General features: G+C 44.0%; 1 non-coding gene across 1 annotated transcript; it reads left to right on the top strand.

Annotated features, from left to right (window-relative positions):
* Positions 1-3997: 3997 nt before the first annotated feature.
* Positions 3998-4103, top strand: LOC125599193. Its single transcript, XR_007333015.1, has one exon. It is a non-coding gene; the product is annotated as a small nucleolar RNA R71 (small nucleolar RNA).
* Positions 4104-7372: the final 3269 nt, after the last annotated feature.

Below are 7372 nucleotides of genomic sequence, written 5' to 3'. Positions count from 1 at the left end.
TTGGATGGTGATCTTGTCAACCTCTGCTGCTGTGTAGGAAGTAGTAACTCCCAGGATTCTTACCATCGATCCATGGCCCTCGTAGCCTGTCGATCGAAAATGAGTTTGCCTGCAAAAAAATTTGATTAGTAATTTTGTCAATATCCCTTTGGGCATGAAGTATTTGACTAGACAATTTTTTTAAATCTATCATGACTGGTGATACGAAGCGGTCATGCATGTCCTCGTAACTCTGCAGCCTATTGTCCATGGCTGAAATCTTAGCATCGAGCGATGTGATGGTACACACGTTGATCGATGTGGCTGGTTGTTGGTCCTTCTTGCGAATGGTGTCCAGATCTTGCTGTAGTAGCTCGATTTTAGTGTTCAGCCAGTCCACGTTGTTGTTGAGAGGGTAGTACACGTTGTTTATCTGCGTGTTGATGTATGAGACTTCCCATTCATCCTTGTGTTCTGCTGAACATTGCGGTCCTGCAGGGATCTGGGCTGTAGGAAGACTGACGTCGATCGATGGTGCATGTGGTGCGTCGATCGATGGGGAGGTCGTGGCTTCCTTCTCAAGTTGTTGTCGTAAACTCTCAATTTCTGTCCTAGTTTCTACCATACTTCTGAAAAGCTCATTGTAGCCTCTATCCAAAAGTTGATGTGTATCTTCTACCAATGATTTGAGCTCCTCTCCCAGTTTTTCCTGAGCTCCACAAATACCAGTCACCATCTCGTTGATTTCATCTTTGGTGTAGAGTTCTGGTGCCAGTCTTGTGAGTGTGAAGGAAGTGGCGTGTTCTGGAAGACAGATGTGGCTCTCTTCAAAAAGAGATGCTCTTTCCAGTAATTTCCTGATGTCGTCCTTTGTGACAGGTATCATCTCACCAGCTACGCCCCGTGCGTGTCCACACTCATCTCTATAGACTCCATACTCATCCCTTTGTTCCCAAGTGAACTTTCTGGCTCCGTTCATGTCAAAAGCGCGGTGTCCAAATTCGTAACGTCTGTCAATCGACGTCGGGTCATCCTTATCGATCGACGTTGGTGTTATCCTATCGATTGATGTCTGAGTTGTCCCGTCGATCGATGCTTGTCCTTTTGGTTGGCGTGATAGATCTTCGTTGATTTATGTTGCGGCGACTCCTACGTGTTTGTTAGGATCTGTTTGAATGACGTCTGGAGTGCCACGTTGCTGTGAGAATAGGTTGTCAGGTCCATTGGCCACTTGAAGGATATCTGCTATGTCCTCTCTGGACATTTCTACGATCCTTCCATCTATTGCACGTGTGTTGCCATCTGGGTCCCTGAAAATACCAAATTCATCAGGAGTTAGAAAAACGTAATCAATGTTTGCATTATCATTCAATTTAGAAATATAAAGATTAGGTTTAAGAGTAGTAACGATCGATGTTGATACAGATGCATATATCGAGGGCATAATAATTTCTGCAGAACTTGTGTTCTTGAGATGATTGCTCTTCCTGGATTTTTTCTGTTGATGTAGATGGAAGAGTGTTCATCTTTTCTGCTTGTGTGTCTGCTCTGGTGTATGGAGGTTGTTTCAGGGGTGCAAAACGTTTTAAATAGGTATCTATAAACCTAGTTGGAGAGGGAATATTCTCCTTCTCCTGGATTTTCGCTGCGGCGCGAATATCGATCGATGTTCATGTATGGGTGTCGATCGATGTGAGCGGTTGTTTTGCTGGACGAGGGTGGGTATCGACCGATGTGGAGTGCACTTCGTCGAGCGATGTTGGAAACGTGTTGGTGAACTTATGCGTTTCAAATCTTTCATCTTGCAAAGACAATTCTATTGCACGTTCCTTCCAATATTCCTCATCGTATTCCTTTGTATGCTCCTCGTTAGGTGAAGTACTTACAGTGTCAACTGCAAAACTTTCATGGAAACCACTGTCTGCCCAACTGCCTATGGAATAATCATCACGTCCTCTCTTGCTTGGAGGTTGGAAGGCAAAGTGTGGGTAACAATGATTTGGTAGAGCGGAATGGTCAACGGGTTGATCATCGTCGAGCGACGTGTTGATGCGGTCATCGGTCATCGTTGACTCATTGGAATCGATCGATGGAATAGTGGGGGTGTCGATCGATTCCGAGTACTCTATTTCGTACTCTGATTCGTACTCTGCTCCACAATGGCATGCGCCAATGAAGCCAAGTTCTTTCCCGTAATCCACAGAATTAATAACCTTTCTCTTAGGTTGGATTAGGTTGGATAGGGTCGTAGTGGACGTTGGGGTCTATCAGCGCCAGGCACAATTTATTTTTGTTCGTGTCACATACAGCTCCTACTGTTGCTAGGAAAGATCTTCCAAGCAGAAGTGAAGAGTTCCAGTTAAGCTCGATGTCTAGGACATGAAAATCTACTGGGACAAAGGCATTACAAATCTGTACCTCCAGATCTCTTATGATACCCCCTGATCGTTTTTCTGAAAGATCCACGAAGGTGAAGGATTCTGCTGAAGGTTCGATGGTCAAACCAAGCTGGTCTGCCATGATCCTAGGGAGGATACTAACTGATGCTCCTGTGTCACACATTGAATGGGGAAATTCAACACCCTTGACTACGCATGGTATTGCAAACTTCCCAGGATCACTCTTCTTCGTCAATGTGATCCTGTGTTCATCTTCTCTCTGACTTGATGAAACATTCTCCTAATGTCCTCCTCCGTTACCTTTGTTTCTCTGAAGAACATCCACAACCGGTGTGTGAAGTAAGCTTCATCAAAAGCTTTTTTGATTGGGATTCTGAGTTAACCATCCATCAAAAGTTTCTTCTTGAACTGGTTCTGTGAACTATTTAAGTGTTGGGTTTTGGTTCGGGTGGGTTAGCTAATGGTTTTGGTGGTGGTTTGAGTGCGTTGATATAGTCATTATCGATTGAGGGAAACTGCACTCGGTATTTCTGAGGTGCCTGTCGATCGATGGGAGGTGTGTTGTGACGATCGACGTCGGACTCACTCTGTCGATCGATGGTTGGCTCAGCCGATCGATCGATTTTATCATAGAAAGGGGAGGGTGGGTGAGGATGCTTAGCTGTGAATTCCTCATGAGTTAGAATTTGAACTGCATTGCATTCAGTTGATTTAGCGGACGATGTCGATCGATGACTGGAGTTATCCGTTCATCGATCTTCGTCATGGTCTGTCAATCGATACGAGTTCATCGATATCGGTCGACACTATTGGGATCCGCCGAGACTCATGGAGCTTTCGATTTCGAAGTCTCCTTCCTCAAGCTTTTCATGTCTCACCACTTGCCAGAAATCATCATCTATGATGGCATTTACGTGGTGTTTTCCCTTGTCAGCTCCTGCCTCTCTAGCGAAAGCTTCTTGCCTTTTTATAGTTTCACCAGTCTGAATCACTTGCGTTTCAAGTTTTCTCACCTGAGTCCCTAAGGTCTCGATTTTGGTGTTCAGATTGTTGTAGGCGGAGTCTATTTTACCGTTGAAATCCACAGTGATTTGTTGTTGTCCCAACAGTACTCGATCAAGCATTTCTTCGATCTTGCTTTCCTGAGTCTGGGGTGGTGGATTCTGGTAGTAGGAGTTCGAGTAGCTTTTGCTGTTGTTGAAGGGTTTTTGAAATTGTGAACTTTGGTTACTTCTTTGACCATTTCCATAGAAGTTTATGTTTTCGCCCTGGTTTCCAAATTTCTGGAATCTGGTACCTCAGATGTAGTTCACATTTTCTTCTCCTTCCGTATTTGCTACGTCTCCTTCAGCTAAACAGACTTTCTTCCTAAGAAGCTCGTGCACCACATCTAACTTAGATCTTACTTCGTTCATCTGTTCCTTCCCGATAGAGGCTACAGACTTCTTCCGTTTAGAGTCAGTGTTTTTGGTGCTGCTGCTGTTAGCAAGGTTTTCGATAAGTCTCACAGCTTCTAACGGATTCCGAGTAGTGAAGTTTCCTTCACTCGCCGTATCAAGAGCCATTTAATACTGTAAGGCGAGACTCGGAAGAAAGTGCTTAGCAGCTGCACTTCGTTAAATCCGTGGTGTGGACAGTCTCGCTGGAAGAACCTAAATCTAATCCATGCATCTTTGAAGGACTCTCCAGCCTCTTGCGAAAATGTAGAAATTTTGTTTCGAAGTTATTCAGCGCGTGCCTCATTGAAGAAGTTTCGTAAGAAAGCATTCTTGATGTCGGCCCAGGATGTTAAGGATCATGTGGGTTGCTGCCTAAGCCAGTGCATCGCTTCTCCATTCAGCGTGTATCTGAAGAGCTTGCACAGCAGGTAATCTTCGGGGACTCCTTCCATCCGAATAGCAATGATTAAATTCTCGAACCGTTCTAGATGGTCCATAGGGTATCTGCAAGACGAGAGTGTAGTATTGAGGCTTCAGCTCGAAATTCTGCTTCTGGATCTTTGGAAGTCGAATAGCTGATCTGTTGAAATAGTACTCATCTGGGTGATTGTAGTCGGCTAGTGGTTTCGATCGAGCGTCCTCGTCTACAGGTTGAGCAGCACCTGTAGTATCAGCATCAGGGATTACAGTCCCCTGAGCGTCTATTTTCTGACCTGTTGCATTACGCGGATGACTGTCCTGGTCATACAGGTTTCCGTTCTTGTCCTGTGTTTGAATAATAAAGTTTACCATTTTTGACGACATGGTATCGATCGACGTACGCGGTGTAGTATCGGTCATTGTCGAACGATTAGGATCGATCGACGATGAAGGTCTGGTGTCGGTCGACGGTTGGTTGTGAGTATCGATCGACGACGAAGTTGGTGCGTCGAGCGATGTGGAACGTTGACCTGTACGGATGGTGCGTTCCAAGTGAGCAGGATCGTCTGAGAACAGCAAGTCTTTCTCCTTGTTGCTTCTGGTACCGCTGGGCATGCACCTGAAAAGATAAGAAAAAGATTATGTTAGAAAGGGGGTAGAGAAAAGATTAAGAATCAATAAAACTAAATTTAATGGCGATCAAAGCTCCCCGGCAACGGCACCAAATTTGATACCACTCAAATTACCCTAAGGAGTGTTACTGTCATCAAAAGAGGTTCAGATGTAGTACTTAGGGATCAAATCCACAAAGAGCTAGGGAACAATTAAATCTAGTGTTTATTAATTCTAAGAGTTGTAAATGTTTAAATGAAATAGCAATAGTAACAAGCAAAGTAAATAGTAAATGTAACTTGGTTGGAAATGATATTAGATGCAGGGCCACTATTCAGGTGTTGGAGATTATAATATCTATAGATGCCTATTTGTTGCATGCATGATATGTTAGAGCTCAACCGCTGAACTCAGTGATCAGTCGCATGTTTCACTGGTTAACAAGCTAGATCTCGTGTCTCAACGGTTAGTATGTTGAAAACAAAAGTGTCGATCGACGGTCCTATTGGGACGTCGACCGATACAACTTTGCCTAAGTCGACCGATAGTTAGTTGAGGACATCGATCGACGGGTTCTAGCCAGGCCTATGCGCGAGTATGATATGCCCTATTAAGATACTAAATTAGCGGTCAGCCCTCTCTAGCAGTCGTAATATGATAGATAGATGTCAGGATGGGATAACAAGGGTGCTTGAGTATGTAATCCTATGATCAAGTTCTAGTTAGCAAGGCTAAAACAAGCAATGAATACAAATCAATCATGAATATCACAACAAGGTAGATCTATAGTTTGGGGCTAATCCCACAAACCTATCTGAACTCTGGATCTAATAAATGAACTACTCAGACATAGCAAAGCAATTCATGACAATGAATAAATGGGAATTCATAGTATAGATGAAAAGAAATGAAAACAAGGAGTTCCAATCACAAGTGATCTTCTCTCCAAAACTCTTCCTCTCTCTCTCTCAAAGTAAAACTGTAAAAAAAAAGCTCTCTCCGCCGTCAAAACACTTAAGCAGTATATAATCTACTAGGTTAAAAACTCGTCAGGGCATTTTCGTAATTTGGCTTGGCCTTGGGCTTTAAGTCCGCTGGATCCAAAATGTCGCATGTCCAATGTCTCGACATCGATCGATGGTACTTGTGTAAATCGATCGATATTAATCTTCATTTGTCGAGGCATCTCTTGGTGTCGATCGATAACACTGGATGTGCATCGGTCGATTGTTCTTCCTCTCGTCGACCTCTACATGGTCAGCTCGGGTGAAATGTCCTTTAAGCTCCAAAATGCTCCAAAGTCATAGCTTTACTCCGAAATGCACCTGAACCTGAAAACATACCTAGAAGAGTAGAAAACATAGATATATATATAGTAAAACACATATATACCATGGATGAAAACAGGTCAAATCCAAGGTATATCAAAAGGCATACCACAAATTTTAACTGGCAGCCAGTACTTCCAAGAATAAGAACGGGTACTTGAATTCACTAAAGTGAATCCTACTTACAACTATGACACAACTCGGGAACTACAACTATGTTATGTTCCCGAATCAAACACAATATGGAGGGAAATCTACTCCAAAATTCTTGGCTAAGTCCACGAAGAAATTCTTAATGATCCTCGACTCATCCTTTTGACGGAAACATCTCGGTCGCTACGTAGCGACCGAGCAGCGTGTGTGCTCGGTCGCTACGTAGCGACCGAGCAGCGTGCGTGCTCGGTCACTACGTAGCGACCGAGCAGCGTGTGTGCTTGGTCGCTACGTAGCGACCGAGCAGCGTGTGTGCTCAGTCGCTACGTAGTGACCGAGCAGTGTGCGTGCTCGGTCGCTACGTAGCGACCGAGCTGTGTAATCGTTTTGTTGTGTTTCCTTTTTCCGCGATTAACGTAGGGGTTTTTCAGCGGTTTTTTTGGGAGAACAAGTTTTATCCTTCCGAAATGTTTTCGGAAAACGTGTTTTGGTAAAACCCTTACGGATCGAGATTTGTTTACGGGGTTATGATAAGATTTATCGTTTCCCTTCTTGTTTACAGGGAGAAATCGCGAGCTTGTTTTAGTGCTCTTCTTGTGGCGGAAGGTCGCGACTAAGTTCTCGATTTTGTTGAAAACTACGGCGTTTGCGTAAGCGTTGGCCATAGGAGCAGTCAGTGCTGCGAGTTTGTCTTTCATATATCCAAACATCGTTTCGATCAAGCGTTTTGTGGCCATGAGTAAGAGTAATCCGTAACCCCCCCTCCTTCTAGCGCCAAACTGTGGGAACCGAAATTCGCACTGTCGATTTTCGTTTAAATAAGGAAACTAGGAAAACCCTAATTTCCCAGAGGACCCGGATCTCTGCGAGAGCCAACGACAAGTAACCAAACAAATGCGGAAAATATGAGAAAACATGATAAAACGAATTTACAAAGAAAGTAGATCTTATTTCGAATTCGCGTAAGAGCGTTGCGATCATTACAAAAGAATACAAAGGCTTTGGCCGCAGGGGCCGTCAGCGAGTTACCTAGTTCTAGCAG

This window comes from Brassica napus, unplaced genomic scaffold (assembly GCF_020379485.1).
Source record: "Brassica napus cultivar Da-Ae unplaced genomic scaffold, Da-Ae ScsIHWf_1817;HRSCAF=2453, whole genome shotgun sequence".
NCBI lineage: Eukaryota > Viridiplantae > Streptophyta > Magnoliopsida > Brassicales > Brassicaceae > Brassica > Brassica napus.
This window is presented reverse-complemented; position numbering and strand designations above follow the sequence as displayed.